Below are 20,516 nucleotides of genomic sequence, written 5' to 3'. Positions count from 1 at the left end.
TCTTTCTTAGGAGAGCCGCAGTCGTTAATTACAGGAGCCTAACTAAGCCCCGTCTCGAGCAAGGAGCATTTTCTAGGTCTCCCTCCATCCTTCTGTAATTCCCTGTGTGAGTTGTCACAGCCCAGGACTCTGGGAGGACTCAAAGCGACACCCACCTGTTTTATGCCACCACCTGAACAAAACCACTGTCCTGAGTCCTGGTGAGCAGCTCCCTCTCTGCATCCCTCACCTCCTGAGCTGGTAAATGGCACCGCAGCCAGGGCTGCAGGCAGCACACGTCCATCTCCTGGGCTCCTGCACCTTCCCTGCCCCAGCTGGACAGAGCTGATGGCTCTGGAAAAGATTTGTTCTTTATGAATTTACCCCAGAGGAAACAGAGTTGGGGAGAAGCAGGAGGAAGCATTCAGACATCCTTAAAAGCCCAACGCTCCCTATTGTATGCCTCTCTGATGTGTTCCTGGCTGACAACCCCGGTATTTGCCGTGCTGTTGCCCCGTTTCAGAGCGTGCCCACACAGAGAGCCTCGTTTTAGTATCTCCTGCTTGCTCTCAGCCTTCGCTCGCGCCACTTCATGACCTGCAGTAGGGAGATAAGAGCACGTCCTGTGGCAGGAGCCTTCCTCCCTTCACAAGGGAGAGAGACCGCAAGGAGAGAGGGCTGCGGACACAGCTTGGGCAGACAAAACTGATCTGGTCTCTGCAGAAGAAAAGTTGCACGTGTTTTCCTCAAATGTCTGTGGAGCTGCCAGGAGGTGTGCGAGCCTAGCCAAGGGAGGCAGCAGCAGCAGCAGCTGGTTTCAGTGCCCCAGAGGGACGCTCCTGGACTTTTGCTGGGGTTGGATAGGAGGAGGAGGGATGGGGGCACCGGGTCTCTAATTAGGGGACTTTCTCCCTCTGGCTGCCTTTCAATTTGCAGTGCTTGTGGGGGGAAAGCAGAGCCTGTGCCTGGTGAGAGCGGTTCACCTGTGCTGGGACCCCTCTCAAAAGCTGCTAAACATTAAAAAAAAAAAAAAATCTGTGAGCGCTTTGATAGTCCTCACAAGAAAGTGAAACAGAAGAGCCTTTGAGCTGCACGTAGGAAGAAAAAACCTCTGTGCATTGCTGGGGGAAGAAAGGCTGGAGGAGCCGAAATCTGGCAACAGTCCCCAGCTGGTGAGGGAAGTGCTTTTCTGCCTGGAGCTCTTGTCACAGCTGATGCAGAGAGAGAGGAAAAGCACAGGATGGACGGGAGGCAGCAACCAGCACCTCCGAACCACCCGGGATGGGGAGGGTGAGCCAGGAGCCAGCGCTCACCCTCCGCCTCCTCACAGCGGCTCGGCTCTGGGCTCAGCCCCGCAGAGGCACCCCTGTCACCACATCCCTTCCCGCTGCCGGGGAGCAGTGGGTGCCCCTTCCCCGCATCCCCCAGGTTTCCATAGCAATCGGTGTCAGCCGTGCGGGGAAGCCGATGGAGGGAAACGAGGGTTTCTCCCCATCCTGCGCTGCTGTGGGGTGGGAGAAGGGGTGGGAGGATGCTGCAGCTCAGCCTCAGCCAGGCCAGGGCACGAGGGGGGATTTGTATCCCACGTGGAAGGTTTTGGGGACCCACATGCGAGCTGTGCCCTGCTTGGGGCAGAGCTGGTGCTGGCCCTGGTTGTCCTCTCCTGCAGCTCTTTCCCCCGCGGTCTGCTTCATTTTTCCTTCCTTGGTGCTTTTCCAACCAGTGAAGTCAGAAACTAATCTCTGCTTTTAATGGAAAACAAGGTGTGGGGGCAGGAGGAGTGCACGCAGCCTCGAAGGCAGCGTTTGTATTCCCCGGGTGGCGGGCTGGGGCACTGGAGCAAGCTCTCAGGGAGGGAGAGGGCTCAGGCAACCCACAGAAACGTGGGCATCTGAGCCAGTGCCCCAGCACGAAGTGAGGGGGAGGCTTGGGGGGGTTCAGCACTACGGGGAGGCTCAGCACTATGGGGAGAGTGGGTTTCATCGTTTGCTCACCGGCCCTAGCCCTCCACCACAGGGGGAAGGTGCAGAGCTTCTCATTCAAACCAAATGGAAAAGCGATGGAGGTTTTCACGAAATAAAGTAAAGGGGTCAGTGCATACCATAAAACATTCCACATGATTTTGCAGTTAAAAAAAAAAAAAAAAAAAAAAAAGAAGAAGAAGAAAAAAAAAAAAACTTTAGAAACTTAAAAACCAGGTCAGCTTTGAGATGGATCTGTCGTCTTGAAACAAAGCCAGGATGGTTCATTTAGCAAATGTCTAAACAAAATGTTTTGACATTTCTCAGGGACAAATTATCCGGTACATTTTCAGACAAAACTTGTTAGCAAACGTGACTGAGAAGTTTGGAGCCCTAAAAAACCCCGTGTGCTGGGGCAGGTATGCCATTTGCTAAGCATTTCGCACGCTGCTGGGCAGAAGCCAGGTGCCAGGGGCATGAGGGTGCCTGGAGAGGTGCCTGGGGGTGCCCGGGGATGTGGGCTGGGCTCCAGCCTCAGCTCTGCTGCAGGGGAAAGCTGAGCCCCTGATAATTTTCAGCGTACAATGGTAGGGAAAGGAACTATAAATAAGACAGAGCAGCCCTTAAATAGGTTGTGAAAGAGAAACGCGGAGGTTTTTGACACGATCAAGGCCCTGAAAGGGGAGAGAAATGGGAAGGCACGGGCACGGGAAGCTGCCTCCCTGCCTGCCCTGCTGAGAGGTGGATGTGCCTCCAGCAGGGCGATGGATGGCACGGGGAAATTGCCACTGACAGGGGCATCACACCGCAGCCCCCTGCTCTCCTCTGGCAGCTCTGCCTTGGGTGCCAGCTGCAGCACAGTGCCCACCACTCCTACCCGCTCCCAAATCCCCACTTGGGGCATGTTAGAAAGGCTTGGGGAGGTTTCCTAACCCCCGTGCCACTCAGGGCCAGGCTGTCTGGGGTTATTTCAAGTGTGGTAACACAGATTTTCACAAGGTGTGCCCCTCTATCATTTCCTTGCATAAATAGCCTAACGCTTGCCCACCTCAGGGACCTGCACACCTGGGGACCTTACCGTCTCTGCCCACACCCACCGGAGTTCCTTGGCTCTGACCTATTTCCATGCATTCACCATCTTCCCATCTCTGCCACTTTTGCTCCCGCAGCCTGGAGGAGGGGCCTGGCAAAGGGAATGTGAGAAAAACGATGTGGCTGCGAGGTAGGGGATACCAAAGCAGGCAGCAGATGTGATTTGAACCCCCTGCAAATCCCCGAGGGTCCTCCTGAGCACCCCCCAGCACCGCTTGCTGCAGGCGGGACCCCTTCTGGGGGGGACACCTCACACCAGGCAGGTGCCAGGGGCATCTACACAGAGCAGTGAGAGGGAGAGAGCTTTGCCCTGGGCACAGCACTTCTCTCTGCAGCTATTGCAGCTTTAATAGAAATCAGGCAAGAAATAGAGCTCGCTGCTGAGGCCAGGGCTGGGGCGCGATGCTGCTGCCGGGGCAGCTGCCTGACCCGCTGCGGGGCCGAGCAGCTGCCGGCGTGGCCTCCTGCAAAGCCTTTCAGAAGGAAATGCTGTTTGTTCTGACATTTAGAACAGATTAAAAATCGTTACAGGCTCTTCTGGAACATTTTAGAAGGTGAGGCTATTGATCTAAAAACTCAACATCACTTTTGTAGCAGAGGGGAAATCTGCCTGGCTTCACGCGCAGGATGCCCGGCACCATGCCCCCTTCCATCCCCGGCTCATCCCAGCCCCGTGCCTCCTGTGGGGCAGTGTGAGGGGACACAAAGCCCCAGGGGCTCCCAGCATATGGGGCTTCTCCTCCGTTCCATGGCTCTGCTGGTTACAGGGGCGTTTTCAGGCATGCCCTGGCTGCTGTGCAACACTTGTCAGCACGCCTCTCTTCTCCACCTCTCACCAGCCATGCTGAAGTCACTCCCCAATCCCAAAGACCCACCTCATTAGCCAAACCGATACCACTTAATTAATAAGGATTGCCCGCCATGCAGATGAGTATCCCATGGAGCAGGATGCGGCACTGCCCGTGCCCCCATCACGCACCCCAGCTCAGGCTCCTCCAGGCTGGCAGTTATTTGTTACCAACCCTTTATCTGCAGCTCACAGAGACCTGCCTGGGGATGTGGGGCCCCAAGGAGGGCTGCCAAATGCCACCAGCTCAGGGACGAAGCTGTGAGGGCTGAGGACACTCTGCTGCTGAAAATTAGCAGCTTCACTGGCCTCTGCGTGAGCACAGGCACCAGTCCTTCCTGCCTCCCCCCCCGCCTGCTCGCCTGCCCCAGCTGTGCGTGCTGAATGGGAGCCAGCTGAGCTGCTGGTGGATTAAACAGCCCTGCGGACCTTCATAACTTTGGCTCCACACCGATTTTGTGTGCTGCTCTGGGTGTTTCGCACATGTGATGAGGGAGCAGAGGTGCAAGAGCACAGGCAGGACCCCCGGGGCAGGAGGGGGTTATTAACACAGCAATCAGCAGCAGCAGCGCTCGGCCCCCCAGACTTCTTCCTGTGTCAGCAGAAGTGAAATGAAATTGCCTCCATGGCCAGCTCTGGAGAGAGCTCATATCTCTCGGCCCCGAATCAGAGCAGATATGAAATTTATTATCTGTGAAGTAAAAGGGTGCTGCACTTCAAACCATCCAATTATTTCTTGGATGAGTGTAGGTGAAGGCACTGCGAGGGGCCGGTCACAGGCACATCACAGAACTCAGCGGCATGTTAGGGCACGGGCTTGGCCAAAAATATGCTAAAGCACACATGCTGCTGGCCAAAGCCACCCACAGGCTGCCAAGTGGGAAAGGACTCAGGTGGGAACTGATGGGTTCAGGCTGTGAAGCCTGGCAGAAAGGACCTCTGCAGACTGCACAAAGACCACGTCCAGAAGTCCCCCCACCTAACCACAGAGCTGCCCCCATGCTCAGTTTGTGAATTTGCAAGCTTCAGCTTCACCAGGATCCCAGCACTGGGAGCCAGCCCCCAGCACAGAGACCCCAGCTTAATGCCCATCTCCCTTGGAAAGGCAGCGTTGTTCCTGGAATGAGCACAGCTGGGCAAATGCAGACTTTTTGTTCTGAGGTAATGTTGATCCCCACCATTTTCCAAATCATTTTCTCTGTGTAAATGTTAGATGCTTTAGCATCCTCCGACCGAGCAGCCAGGAAATTAATACAATAAAAATGCAGCTATGTAGAGCAATTCTCCAGTGAACTCTCAGCCTTCCTCTGATGGTAGGCTTTGAGTCTGAATGGGATTAATTGGGCTTCCTTCCTCGTTAGGGAGGCAGACTTCTGCTCACCCCCAGCCCACCCACAGCAGAGCTGGGCCTGCGCCGTGCCCTGCACACCGCCACCTGGATGGGAACCACAGGCTGCCAAAAATCTGATTTTTGAGATGAGGAAGGCTTCTGAATTTCGGTGATGAAATTCCAGCCAGGGGGCTTGTTCAGAGCAAGGGTCGTCCATCATCTTTTAGTACCCGTGGGCACTGCAGTGAAGTGTCTCACGAGGATGAAGGATCTTCTGGGAGGAGGGAGCAAGGTACTAAAAGCCACCTTTAATATCTGGCTGTGGCTATTTGTGTCACAAGATGGTCTCAGGCAGTCTTTTCCTCTTTTTTCATTAGTTTGTGACACATTATTAGAGGGAAAATGCCTGTGGAGGAAATGGAGCAATAAAGCCCCCTGGAAATTTAGGAAAGGACTTGAAATGCTGAGGGACGTAATGCCCTGGGCTCAGGCTTTGTGTCCGATGGAAACCCCACAGCCGTTATCAGAAATAACCAAGCAGCTGTGACCTGGCTGGGCCTCCAGAGAACAGACACCGAGCGAGGCAGGCTGCCCACGAACCAGACCAGCCCCCAGAAAGAGATAAAACACGCCAATGTTTCCCAAACATATATTTTTGCACTCAGAACTTCCTGGCAGAGGTGCTCCCGATGTGACATTTAAACAATCGCGTTTTAGGCAGGCTGGCTCGGGGGCACACGGTAAGGGTTGGCCTGGACTCAGCTGTGGATAATGCACGTGGGCTGCTGCTCAGCGCCGCTGTAGTGGCACCGGGGCTTCTGACGGCCTCATCCGAAGTGATAGCGGCCACCCCGCCAAGAAAAGCAGCGTGCTGAGAGTGGCGGTGTTAAATTTTAACAAGGAGGCTTAGTACGGAAGAAGAGGAAAGTGGTTAAGGAGTGGCTTGAGACATCAGGGCAAATGTTAAAATCTGTGAACATCGCATGAGGGTTTCCCATTCCCTCATCGCTGGGGCAAAAGCCTGGGCTGAGCCTTTTGGAGAGCAGATGAGGCGAGCTGTGCTGGAATACTACAGAATAATAAACCAGGACCAGGTCCTGTCCTGGGCAGGGGGACCACATTTCCCCGCAGCCGCTGGAGGGCTGCTTTCCTGAGCAGGAGCTGCTCTTTCGCTGCTGTTTGCAGACAAACAGGGGTTCGGGGAAATGCTCGCCGCCAGCTCGTTGCTTTGACAGCAGTGTTTTCGTGATGGCCTGTCAACCACTGATAACGGGAATGTCCTCACGCTCAGGAGCACAAGTCCCAGCATAATAAATCCTACGCTGTTGTCTCGGGTTGAGTGGCAGAGAGAGATGAAATTGGGTCGAGGCTGTTGCAGATTTGACGGCAAAGTTGGGGAAGCGTTCAGCAGAAAACTGGTGGCTTGTGAAGCCTCTAATCCCAGTGCTTTGACGGGCCTCACAAACATATCATGGCATTGATGAGCTCTCGGGCTTGGGCAGCGAGGTGTGCAAATCTCTGATGGAAAGCAGCAAAGAGGAAACAACAAACGTAAATGCCCTCTAATGGGAGCAACTGGTCAGATACATTGCTACAGCAGCAGGGGCTTCCCAAGGATTCGGAGTGATCCTGTTGGAAAGGGAATGGGTTTCAGCAGAAATGGCTCTCAGAGTATGTTGTATCCTCACTGATGAACCCCTCTGCTTATGAAGACAGCCTCACCAGTGTACAGGGAAAGCAGAGAGTGAGATGATACCCACAGACAGAACTAGATGGCTTCATTTTCTGCCTGGGGATCTGTTTTCAGGGCCAAGATACAATTAGAGCAGCCATCTCTGGAGCTGATCCTCAAGTCACCCACTGCTGCTGCAGAATCCAGATCTCAAAATCTCCGTACCACTCTGCCCCGCTTCTACCTGGCCACAGCTTCAGACCTCTCTCTTTCTACTACACCGGTCCACAACAAACTAGCAAGGGTTAAATAAATCTGTTTCTATGACAGACAGGTCTTTTTCTACTTGCCAAGGCAAGATTCAGAAGAAATGCAGTCTCTGATGGTCTATATGGACTTTGAATCTTACGGACTCTGATCTATAATAAGGGCTCTGAATCGGAGAGCTCTTCCCGCTGTGTATGTGGGCTATTTCTGCTCCTTATAATTGTCTTCTCTGCCCCATGAAGCCCATCACTGAGTTCATATCTGAATTTGTTGTGATAGTCAGAAGACAGCCAGTAATAAACACGGCATGCCAGGAGGAGAAGTGGGTCTGAATAACTGGGGCTTTAGGTGTGCCACCCTTGAAGGAGAAGGATGGATTAGGTTACAGCTTCATACAGTGCATGAACCGTACCCACTGTGCGTGCTTATACAAAAAAAAAAAATATATATATATATATATATAAATGCGATGGTGTCAGAGCTGTAGAGATTTTGGAGAGGCTGTAAATCCAGGGGAATAACCTCTTTCTCATACCTTGGCTCTCCCTGCTTCTCTGCAAGAGGCTGGGATTTCAGCAGCCCAGAGCAGTGGGCTGTGCTGAGCTGGCGTCACCCTTGGTACACAGAGCTGAGAGCAAGAGGCTGGACCAGTGTAAAGTGCTAATTGACTGCTGGAGCCTGCCAGACATAAAATGAGGGTCCTGAGGGTCTGGGTGCAGCCAGGCCCCACATGAAGAGCTGTGTTTTTTGGATGCACAAGTATCAACTTATCAACATTTATAGAGTGTTTGGGCCATTATGGATGAAGCTGCTGAGTCTCCAAACTGCAGTGTCTGCTCTCACTCCAGAAATGCACGCCATTTCGTAATGCAGTGTTCTTACACAGGGATTCCTGCAATACAAAAAAAAATATATTATATATATATAAATACACATATCAGGCCAAGGCTCACCAAAACATGGTAGAGCCCGCACCGAGCTGTCTTTATGACTTCACCATCTGGAGAGGACACTGTGGAGGTGACCCACCACACGTATTTCACACCACATCCCTGCAGAGAGCTGCACTTGCAGTGCTGTACGGGGTACGTACGTGAGGGGTATGCCATCCTGACGGCCTCCTTCAGGTGGATGAAGAAATTGCTGATAACATCGTGATGGAGGTGCTGGGCTTGGTGGGTTCGTGTCTGTGACAATGCCCTGAGAACCCAGAGCAGGATTTCTGTAGGTCCTGGATTTCTGTAGGTCCTGCTTTTCCTCTGGGAACACAAACAAAACTGTCACACACCGCTCTGCTTAGACCAGCCACTCACGTGGGGATCTTTAGTCCTGACTTAATGCTTTATAACACTCCAGAAAATTAATCAGGGAAAGAAAACAGGGGAACCTATGTGCTCCTCAGAGCCAACCTGACAGCAGCCATCAGTTTTGGGGCCTCGCACATGGTGGCTGGATGCCCAGCAGTGCTGCAGGAGGAGTCATTGGGAGGCATCGAAACAAGGAGCCCCACGTTTCCTTCTCACCCCCGAGTGCACTTTTGGCTCAGCTGCCACTTCTGCCAAAGCAGCCCGCCGGCAGCGGCTGACCTCAGCCCGTCGTGCCCAACGTGGAGGCTTGTATGAAGATGAATGGCACGCGTCGCATCAAATCAGTGCCTTAGCAGAAAGATTTGTTCAAACAATGAAGCGAGCCCCGTGTTTTTCAGGAGGAAGAGCATCTGTTCACGAATGCTTGACTAATTTCTCATTATCTTACTGAAACAGCTTATGCCACTGGAAAAGCATCCCCAGCACGGCTAGTGTCAGTCAACAGTTGGCTACCTGTTCTGATTTACTGAGATCACCAAGAATGACATAAGCGATGTAGGAACAGGCATAGGTATTTCAAGAGAAGGGACAAGTAAAAGCCACTCGTTTCAAGTGAGGACAAGCAGAACAAGCAGGAGCTGAGCTGGTGGCTCTGTGGATACCTGTAGCTCAGGTCAAGGTGTGATGCTGGGCTGGGTCTGCCCAGGGGCTGCAGGGATCAACTTCCAGTCAAAGTACATGCTCATGCCTGTCTCCCATGGACTTGTCCATGAAATATTCACACCCATCACCGTGCTGGTCTGCAGGTGTGTGCAGCCGCACTCAGTCAGCGGGCACACTGCAGCAGAGGTCCAGCTCTCTGCAAATTGTCACTGCAAGTCTGTCCCCTGCCACCTGAAGAACAGGCTGGAAGCAGAGGAACATCAAACTTTGGTCTGAATTGTGCATTGCGGACTCCAGATTTGAGGTAGAAAGCTTTGTTACTGTTCCCACCAGGAGACTCAATCACATGTAATGGTTGGTCCTTGGGGCTAGTCCCCTTCGGTGATGTTTTCCTTCAAAGCATTAAGAGTGGGTACACTCTGCTAGTATCCCTCCCGCTCATCAGCGCGGTGATTTGTTTCAGCTCCTCCGTCTGTGTCACAGAGATAAAGTGATTTGCCTATCGCTGCAGAGCACTCAGAGAGGGCTGGGTGAGAAGTACTCCAAGAGCCAGCCCTCACCTTGCTCCGTCTGTAACAAGATGGGTCCCTGAAGGAGATTAGCCGGGGGAGCTGGCCCTCTCTGCCATCCTTCATCACTTCTGCATCTGCTGGCACCATGCTGATGCTCCCCGGGCATGCTGGAGCTCCGGTGCTGTGGCTGCAGGAAAGCAAGAGAAATGAAATATGCCTTGTGTGTACGGGGAGGAGGGAAGGGGCAGGGAGGGAAATGATGCCTGCTATTTCCATGTCTCAGGTATTTCATCATCATTACAGTTGTAAATGACAGCATACAATTTGCCGAGAGATAGGAGTAATGAGGAGGCAGAGGGGAGAGGCTGGAAGAAGAGAGGAGAGGTAGAGAGAAAGAAGTTAGAGAAATGTGGGCACAGTTTAGGGAAATAAAACAACACAGGGAAAAGAAGAAACAGTGATGGACTTTGGGAGCAACAGAGGAAAAAGGGGAGGGATAGAGAGAAATAGGATCTTAGAGGGCATCAGGGGAGAAAGGAGAGAGGTTCTCAGGGAATTGGCTGGCAGAGGCAGGAACTGGCTGCTTCCCTCAAGTTCAGAGTACTGATGGGTTATTGATCTGGGGAACCCAGTGTATTTCATACAGCAATATTTTCTAGTTGGGGAAGGCAGCTGATGTTTGAGAGGAGAGGAAAGCAGGGCTGCTGGCAGCCTGCCTTCTGACTGTGGGCAGCAGCAACTCTCCCAGGGCTAAACCAGAGTTGCGGAATGCCAAATGCACAAAATGGGGACAGGGATTTAGGGGTCACTCAGCCCTGCAGGATGACTTTTGGAAATAAAAAATAAAAATAAAGAAATTAACAGGTGCAGAGGAACACAAGGGACAGACAAAAATAATTCATCTAGCACATGTGGCAGAGCAGGGCTTCTTGCAGGGGTCAAGCCACCACCTAAGGCTGCAGCCCTTGAAAAATGCACTAATACTCATTTAATGAAGAAATATTTGGGTATATTTATAAGCCTTGTGAAACTGCATATAAAATCACAGCACCTGCAAATACAGGCATAGAAACGAACATGCTAGCACTGAAACTAGAGCGACCTACAACACAGTCCCAAGACACCTCGACTCAAATCTGGGGGGGTCACAAAACTCTGCAGCATCCAGGCTGCAGCTCCCTGCTGGAGGTGAGTTGCTGGCATTTTGTCCAAGTGTCTCCAATCTCACCTTGGTCCCAGACTCAGCCCCTGCAGAAGCACCCAGCTCTCCGGTGTGCTCTTTTGCAGGCTCCACCTGGAGATCCTTCCATTTCATTTCTCTCTCCTCCAGCCTCCGAGCCATTTTCTCTCCTCAGCAATCTGCAGCGCTTTTATCCCGACTGCGAACGTCAGAGCTGCGAGCCAGCTGGCTGCATGTTGACAGGAGTGTCTCAAGGCAGGTACCTACAGACCTCTAGGCAACTTTTCAGGGTATTCACTCAATGGCTCACTGAGCACGGCCTCCAGATGGATTTTGAAGCCCACAAGACCTCTGTCATACGCAGCAGTAAGCCACCAGCAGCCTACAGGGCTTTGCACAGGTGTGCAGTGAATGCAAACAGTGGTGGGGATGGAGGCTTTGGTTCAGGTGGAGCACGAGCCCAAGTTGTTTTTCTTCAGGTTTATGTGGGCACCTGGGCAGCTTGGGGCAAGATGCCACATTTGGGTGCTCTCTTGCAGCATGAGCAGAGGCCAAAGTGCCACAAAAGGGAAGGAGCCACCAACCTTTTCTATGCCCAGCCTCCCTTTTCCATGGGGTAAATAGAGGGGTACTAAAAACCATCCCACGCTTCATCGGCGAGCTGCAGGTGCTGGTCCTTCCCCAGGTGAAGGCATGCTCTCTCTCGCCATGCTCTGCTCCCCCCAGGAGCCACTTTTCCTGCCTGTGGTCCTTTGCAGTGGCTTTTTATAAAACTCTTAATGAATTTCAGGGTTTGCCCCTTGCAGAGCCTGGATTAAACAGAATTTTAATGAATATTAAGAGTAATACCTTTAATTGAAAGATAGGCTCCATCTGAGGTGAAATCTTGGCTCCACAGGAGTCAGCAAGCAGCTTGCCAATAACTCACTTGAGCCAGGACTGTACCCATTAGTGTGAGGGCAATTTCAGGCATCTAGCTCTTTCACAGGTTTCAACAGAAAATGCCACAATTTGTTTTAATAACCCGGCTCCCTTTAATGAGCAAATTAAAAGAAGTTGGTACAGAGCAGGAGGGAAAAATGGGATGGTGAGGAGAATACTAAAAATCTGCTGTACTGGTGGGGTGACATTTTTCCAGTGATGTCCTTCTCCCCAAGACCCAAGCTTGATGCCAGTGTGGGCACCTTCATCCAGGCTCCATCTCTTGCTCTGCACATTGAGCCCACGTCCAGGGCTGGCCAATCTCTTGTGCCTGCCTCCGCTGGGGTCTGGCCTTCCCCACTGGATGAAGAGCCCTTGCTCTAACCCTGCTGCTGGTGGGATGCACGTGCAGCCAGCCCCTGCCTTGTAGACACCACCATGGTCCTTACCTCTCCATCTCCTTCAGCCCATTCATGATGGCAGCTGCTGAGGACACCTGCTTGCATCGCCACAACATCACTGAGGGCTTTGTCTCTGTTGGCTTCTTCTTGTATCAGGCCTAAACTTCTTATCCTGAATTCCCTAACTTTGCCTTTCCTTTCTCATCTGCTCAGCTTCTGATTACCCTCCCTGGTCCCCTGATCACCTTAACTCTGAGCTCTCCTTAGGGCATTCCTTCTGTGACTGGCTTTATGCCATTATGTGTGGCTTCTGGGATACGCACCCACCTTTCCCTCTTCCACGTCCATGCAGCACCTGCTGCCAGTGTATGGCCTGTCCCTGGTGTCACCATGAGCTGGAAAACAGTATTTATGGAAGCCCACGTTGCAGCCAGCAGATAGACAAAAATTACACCAACTGTGCACCATCTTTATCTTTCCTTTTTAAGGAAAGGCCCAGACCTCTTACTGTTTTGTGGCACCGCTGCAGGATCAGGCTAGGCTACGGCAAGGAAAGAGATTTGTCAAGACTTGACAGGCAATTCCTGTGCATATAAAGAAGGGAGAACAGGACTTTAAAGCATCCATGAAAACATTGGCAAAGGCTTTAAGGACCGGTGAGGCCAAGTTAGTCAATCCGCTGCTTTAAAGCAGCAGAAGTGACGATAATATGATCGATGCAGCTCAAGCCAGCAAGAAGCATGCTGCTGCTTTCAGAACAACCTGCAAGGCATGGAGGAGAAGCCCTGTAGAGAGGGAATTACAATAATTGAACCAAATGGCCGTGTGGGTGTTTGCTGCTCTTGCAAGGTCATCACGGGATGCAGTCAATAAGGGTGTAAAGCCTCTACAAATTGCACAACCGGGGAAAAAGACAGGATATACATCGGTAGCCCACCCGCTTGGCCTGAAGGGCTGGCAGGACTGCTGCAGGACCCCTCGTGCCTTCAAAGCCCACCCATGGTGGGTACGGGGCCGGGGGCGATACCCAGCTGTGATGAGCCCAGCCAAGGCAATCGTGCAAAGTTGGCAAACGTGGCTGGAGCGGTGGGTTGTTCTTAAAAATACAGGAGCGTCAGGCTGCTGAGAGAGGCTGTGGATGGGAAAGGATTTCTGGCCATGCAGGCCAAGGCTAGGACGTGCTGCTGTGAGGTGACCCTGAGTGGGACAGCGCAACCCAGGAGCTACACAGTCGTGGTGCTCCTTGGGCCTTACCCACTTGGGCCCAAAGCAGTGTTTCTGTGGTCTCCCAGGGATGCTGACAGCATGCTTGGTGACCGTGTGGCTTCAGTGGGCACAGGGCAGGCTGAGCTTCACCACCTACACCCCAAAGGTGGGGTTGCCCAGGCTTCACCAGCAGCCAGGCACCATGCCAGGAGGAGAAACAAGAGGCTTGCCCAGGCCCAGCACTCTCTTCTGGGAGCTGCCCCACGCCAGGGGGTGCCAGGGGGACCTCCCCGACCCCTCTCTTAGCCCAGGCTGCAAACACCATCTGTCTGGGGCTTATATTTTCACCTTTTAGAAATGTACCTATTAGTTTGCATCTTTAAACGTCTCACATATAACAATATCTTGAGCCAACGGATTATGGTGAGGCTGCTGCAAAGTGTTACCATTCATGCCGCAGCCCGGCTTTCTGGAAACCAAAAAAACTTCCCTCTTTATAAATGATCCCTAGTCTGAGGTTGAGCCCATTATTGCTACAGTTAAATCTATAACCCCAAGAACAGACCCAAATGAAAAACAAGCAGCTGCATGGACTTCAAGCACAGTTGGCTGCTATAGCTGAGTCTCCACAAGAAAACAAATATACTGCCTACTTCTTCTTAGATTAAACCTCCCTGCCACTGCCTGCCTGCTTCTGAGAGCACCTGGAGCTCGTCTAAGCCAGCGTGGCTCCAGAATGGCTGCAGATGCCGAGCTTGTCACAGGTGCAGCTCTGGGGGTGTCCTGGGCTTAAGGAGAGAAGACTGAACGGGCAATTAACATGACCACTGCTTCCCCCTGAACCCCACTGCTCTTGTATTTTTGTCTCTGTCTCCAGGCAATCTTGCTTCCCAAGGTCTGTAAAACTTTTCCTCCTGTTAACCTAGCCCCTGTGGGGTATTTCAGCATCTGACATGAATGACTGTTGGCCCACAATGGATTTCAGATGGTGCTTCAGTGCCCTCCGCATTGCTTGGTCTTCAGCAGGGAGAGCACTGCGCTGGTCCTGCTGCAATGACTGGAGAGAGAGCTTCAATTATAAGCACTTATTTTTGGTAGTTCATCATTCAGTACAAATACTACCCTTTGAGATACATTTTTGCTTGCTTCTTTCAGCCCACAGGTGGCATATTTTGTAAAGTTTGACAAAAATCCGCTTGGCTGGTTTATTTTATTCAGATAGGAGGGGGGTAAAGTGATTTTAGCACCATGGGTATCTTCCAGATTTTGTTTTTTTCTCTTCCTGCAGTTTGATGCATTAACTTCAGCACATTCCTTGGCTACTCTGCTCTCACTCAGGGCCAATGCTGTCATTATGCTGGAGGACGATTTGGTTATGAGAAGCAGATTTAACATGATGGCGCGCGCTTGAGCAGGGTCCTGAGCCTGAAGGAGCCATTGCCCTTAGAACGTGAGACTCCAAGGATGCCCAAAGCGAGTTACCCTTGCCACAAGCACATGGTCTGCTGCTCCACACTGAGGGTTTCCCACCCGTCCCATGGACCATGCTCTCCAGAGCCCTGTCTCGAGGCAGGTGTTAGCAGGAGGGCTGTTCCCCAGCCTCGCAGAGGTGCTTGCACAGCCCCCTGCAGCGCAGCTGGCACACAGCCTGTCTCCTTCCTCAGGTCTGCAGCAAGGCAGCCCACCCACCCACCCACCCACATTAACACGTGCTTGTTGCCCTCCCCAGGAGAATCTCCAGCCTCTCTGCTTGCCCTAATACATTGTTAGGGCTACCAGCACCGAAAAAAAGGCAACCACTGCCCACAAGTGATTTCAAAGCCCCCAGAGGTCCTCTGGGAAGGAGCCAAATGCCACAAAACACAGCTGTGGCATTTGAGCCTCCCCTGATGGGACACGCTGCCAGCTCTCAGCCTGAAACCGTGTCCCCATTAGCTCAGCACATCCTTGGCTCCTATCCCAGAGCTGAGTCTCACCCGTTTTTCCCCTTGTTCAGGCTGTTCCTGGGGGTCTCCTCACCTTCACCTCCCATTTCCCAGCAATTTCTCCCTGCCTCTCATCAGTTCTTTATATAATCCAAGCATTTTGTCAGCGGTGCAGAGTCGAAGGTCTGTGAGCACTGCAGTGGGCCGGCTGGCCCACCAGCAGGCTGATAGTGACCCCAAAAACAGCCTGGCCAAGCGGGGCAGGTGCGAGGCTCAGCACCCCGCTGCCCTGGGATGAGGCACAGCTGGGTGAGGCCTAACGCCATGGCTCGAGCCCATGAGTGCTGCAGCTGCTGCCCCCATAAACTGAGGTCATCCCAGCACCATGCCAATAACGTATCCAGCTCCTCCTGCACCTCTCTGTCCTCCGATTTTGGCCCTGCATCTCCCCTCTCCCCTCCGCCTCTTTCACCCCTGCCTCCTCCAGCCCCCAGCCCTCCATTTTGTGAGCTGAAGGCTCGATGCCAGTGCCAGTCCCCTTCATGTCCCGCTGCCCAGGCGTAGATGGGCAAGTGCAGGCAAACCAAGAGTCTTGGTGGGACACGGTGCTTGGGGTGAGGTTCACCGAGAGGCTCGGGCTGCAGGAGCTGGCATCCAGGGCTTGCCAGCAGGGGGTTGCACCATCAGGAAATCTGCTGAGAGAATGCTGAGGGGGGCGGGAGGTTACTGAGAAGGAATCCAAGGTCTTTCTGTGGAGAAACAAAAATGGAAATTTTGACCTTGTCTGAAGATCAGAAAAGGGCTGCAGAGCCAGGGGTTGACATTAATGAGCTGAGAGCAGAAGAAGGGCCTCTCTGGAGGTGCCTGCCCTCAATTTATCCATTTTCTCCCTATTAAAATCACACCACTCCCTGGGGAAGGCAGCTCCAAAGCCCATCTCATTTTGTCATTCGAATGAAGTGTTTGATCTGAGAATTATTATTATTTAATATCTGATGGCCGATAATGCTTCTGGCGCTGACCCAGAACATATGGGAGAGCCGGTCCCTGGCCCCAGGCTTTAGGACCATGGTTCCAGCTCCCAGTTAGTCACAGGACACCAGGATCCTGCTCTTAATGAAAAACGATGTGACGCATATGTGGTATGAGTCATTATAATGTTAACTACTGTTACTTCAAGCCCAGACATTGCCAGGATCGCTTTCCTCCCTGAAGATGATTCATGTGCCTCATGCATGACAGTTCAGCCATTTTTTTTTGCTTATTCAAGTGAATTTCAATATTTTTAAAGTGTTTGGGGGACAAGGCCCTTCTGTTCCTGCTTGCTGAGCTGATTTTCCCTAAAATTTCCACAGCCGGCTTCCTGGAGGCTTGACACCAGGAAGGAGACGATTCACTGCAGAGAGGAAAAAACCCCGGGAGCTGCAGGTCAGGGTGCACAGCGGGAACCTCACCCTGCAAAAGGCTCGCTCTCCACCCAGGGATGTGAGGTGGAAAAGGTCCCTGTGTGCCCAGAAGCTGTACACAAGGCTCGGGGACAGGGCAGTGGGATGCTGGGGGCTCTGCAGGAGGCTCCCAGGCCGTGCAGGCAGGGGTGCGTCCCCTGCCACCCCTCCTCTGTGCCGACAAGGGAGCGAGCAGAAATGGGGAAGGCCCCCGCAGTGCTCACAGGGCTGCCACTTGATGTCTTATTCCTAACCCTGCTGCCTCCCTTTCATCTCGGGCTTCGGCAGCGCTGTAAAGCTTCATTTCCAGAGACTGTGCCTCCTGCCAGTAGCTGAGCTAGGAGCTCCCTGGGGCTCCGTCTGTCAGCCCGTAACGATGCTTTATTCAGCAGTCGGGCAGCGGGGGACCTGCTTTCCAGCAGGTGACCTCCAGCACAGGTGGGCTCTGTCTTTGCAGGGGATGGGGGTAACCCTCTGTGCCCACATCACAACATGGGAGCCACTGCAGAAGGGGGAGCTCTCAGCTGCTGTAGCTCCTGCCCACATCCACCTGTGCTCAGGCTGGGACACGTCCACACTCTTTGGATAGAGGTGTGCAACTCCCAGAAACGAGGGGAGAACAGAAAAAAACAGAAGACAACAAACAGTTGAGGAAGTGAAGCTGCACAGATCAGGCCCCTGTGGGATTTAAAGACTGAACCCCGTTGGTTCAAAGCCAGCTCTGGAATGTGGGATGTTTCCTCGCCGTCATCTCCTCTCCATCCACCGCCCTATCCTGCTCCTTCCCTCTCGCCCTGCCAGCCCCGGGGACCGGGTGCTGCAGGCAGTGCCAGCAGCGCGGCTGTCCCTGGTGCGGGGAGGCTGAATCACGGCCGCCAGCCATTGACCTCACTTCCATCCTCATCGGAGCTGGCACAGCTTTCCAGGCAGGCACGTGTCACTGACTTCTGTTCTGGGGAGGAATTACGGCAAGCCTGCTGTTTGTGCCCTAAATGCAACATAACAGGATGCAGATGTGTACAGACAGCTCTCAAGCACCCGCACCTCTGCCCTGGCCCAAACACATCTAATTTTTTCTGTATGAAGCTCATGGATTTTTTGGTATGGGCTGCACAGCATAGAGGCTTGGGGCTGACTTGAGGGTCAGTGGCTTTTTCCCCTTGATTTTCTAAATGCAGTTCCATCTTCAGCAGAAGTCCCAACTCTGCTACTTGGTGGCCCCATTCAAGCACTATGTGACCACAGAGTCACAGCCCATAAGGCTGGGGAGGATCTTGCCAAAGTCATTGCATCCATCTCTCTCCCCCAGGGTGGGATCAGTTCTGCCCAGAACATTCTGGACAGATATTTCTCTAACCTGGTTTAAATCCTCCAGGAGTGGAGCCTCTGCAGCCTCTGCAGATAACCTGTTCCACTGCTGAGACATCCTGACCATTGGAAAGTTTCCACATGTAACCTCAGCCATAAATAACGCGTGCAGGTGTCAGGGCAGGCTGGAATAACAGATTTCTGGAGGTGCAGCCTTTTCTTTTCATTTTCTCTCAGGAAAACACTGTGGTCTTGAGTGCTGGCTACAGGCATTCATCTGGACACCAAAGGAGAGCCCCAGAGAGTCCCTTCCCAGATGATCTCCCTGTGTGGCAACTACCAGACAGGTAGTCCCAGCCCAGCTTCATTTTTCTGAGAGAAAGTTACCTTTTATGGCCAGATTTACCATAAGGATCTGGCTGCCAGCAAAAGCAGCCAAAGCATATGGACCCTTATTCTGGGTTTAAAGCTGCTTTGCTTTGCCAAAGTGATGCAAAGCAGTGAGCCTGCACACTGGGGTCACTCCCCTATTCCTCTCATCCTCCAGATGTCCTCCTGAGCACATCCCTCTTCCTCCTTGCCCCCATCAAGTCTTTGTATATAGGGCGCTGTCACCCCACTCTTCCAGCCTCCCCCTCAGCTGGCTCCAGGCCAGAAGGACGAGCTTAAGAGGGCATTTGGGATTCACAGAGGTCTCCCACCCTCATAAGAACCTGCTTTTTTCTGCAATGACCTCCTCGCCCTCTTGTCCCAAGCAGGATGGGCATCCACGTGGCTGTCCTGGAGGAAGGGAGTTGCCTGTGCTGAGAGGAGCTGGAGCTGCTGCCACACACTTCAGGCATCTAGAAAGGCTTCCTAGCTGAACCAGGGGAAAGGAAGGTACCACTGAATGGCTATTCATGGTATGTAAATTGAGAGCTTAATTACCGCAAGATTCAGGTGCTCTGAATAGCTTTCTAAAGGCACCCGCCTTCCTCCATCAATCATCTGCCGAAGGAAAGCACCTGGCAGCAGGCAGCAGGAGCACCGCTCCCGCACCGCAGCAGGATGAGCCCCGATTTCCCGAGACCCCTCAAGGTGCTGGTGGGGACCAGGGGGTGTGAAGGGACATCCCTGCGGGCTCCTCTGTGCTCCAGTGCTTTTGGTTTGGCAGCAGCCGACGTTTCTTCTTACCAGGGGGGAGGAAAACGACGCTAATCCCAAAAGGAAGATATTCAAATATATTGCAGATGCAGGCTTTTACTCAGCTTTTTTTTTTTTTTTTTTAAGTTTGAGGCATCCGCATTATCAGGTGCTAATGGTATTAGAGGCATGACAAAATCTGATGCTGGGTGCCACATTTCTTAAGGGACCTGTAGCTTGCGTCTGTCTTACTGCATCCTGCGAAATGGCCAGATCTCCCCGTGCATGCTGAGAAACTTCATTCTACACCCCAAGGTGCTTCGCTTCTACACAAAACTCTTCTTCTTCTTCTTTTTTTTTTTTTTCTTTTTACTGTATTTTTCATCATAAATAATCTGAATTTGTCTTCTAATTGAAAAACTGAACTCGTCCATAACAGCTGAGTCACTATCAACACAGTACTGTAATATTTTTATTATTTTCTGTATCCCCTTATGAAAGCAATCTGACAGCGCGTTTGGTTTTTTTTTCCTCACCACTGTACATTAACCAGATGGTTTTCACTCTATTGTCCACAGATCCACCCACATCTTTCTTCCCTTACTGCTTCCAGTTAATTTAGAAATCACTAGCGATTATGAAAAGCCGAGGTTGTTCCTTCCAATATGCTTCACCCTCTACTTGTCCACACTTAATTTCTTCTCCCATCACGCTGCCCAATTAATTAGGTTTGGCTGATCCCTCCAAAGCTCCTCTCTCGGTTCTAGCTTTCACTAATCTGATCATTTTTAATAGCTGCAAATAGAAGCTAATCTGTTCAGTGCTCCCCCAGTCCCCGCGGACGCATGTGCAGAGCCCCGCCGCTTGCCTTGCTCCCTCAGACCGCGGGCCCTGCCTGACGCCTCCTGGTTGAGCAGGGCTTGCTTTTCACCTCCTCTTCGCTCTCTCCTTCTGCTTTTCTGCAGCTGAGTCCTCACCTTGGCGCAGCCCTCCCAATGATTTGGGGTTTTAGTGGTTTCGGTCCCTGTCTGGCGGTAAATCTTCCGTCTCGCCTCGCCACTCGTGACTGGTTGGCAGGAGTTCAGGCTCTCCGCATAAAGTGATCTGGTTTTTGGCCGTCAATAAAGTAGTGTTACCAAATCTGTCGTGGCGTATTTATCTGTTGCTATGTCTGTATCTAGATGAAGCCTGCGAAGCTCAGGACATATTGGCAGTGAGTTTTGAATGTTTGATAGAACATAATCAAAAACAAAAACCCACCTTCCTGTGCAAGGCAGCTCTGAAACACAAGCACAGCCTTTTACTCGCGTATTCTATGTCTACGGCAATGTTTTCTTAATTATTTTTTGAAGAGAGGCATCATTTAGCTGGTATAACA

The sequence above is a fragment of the Aythya fuligula genome, chromosome 5 (assembly GCF_009819795.1).
Source record: "Aythya fuligula isolate bAytFul2 chromosome 5, bAytFul2.pri, whole genome shotgun sequence".
NCBI lineage: Eukaryota > Metazoa > Chordata > Aves > Anseriformes > Anatidae > Aythya > Aythya fuligula.
This window is presented reverse-complemented; position numbering follows the sequence as displayed.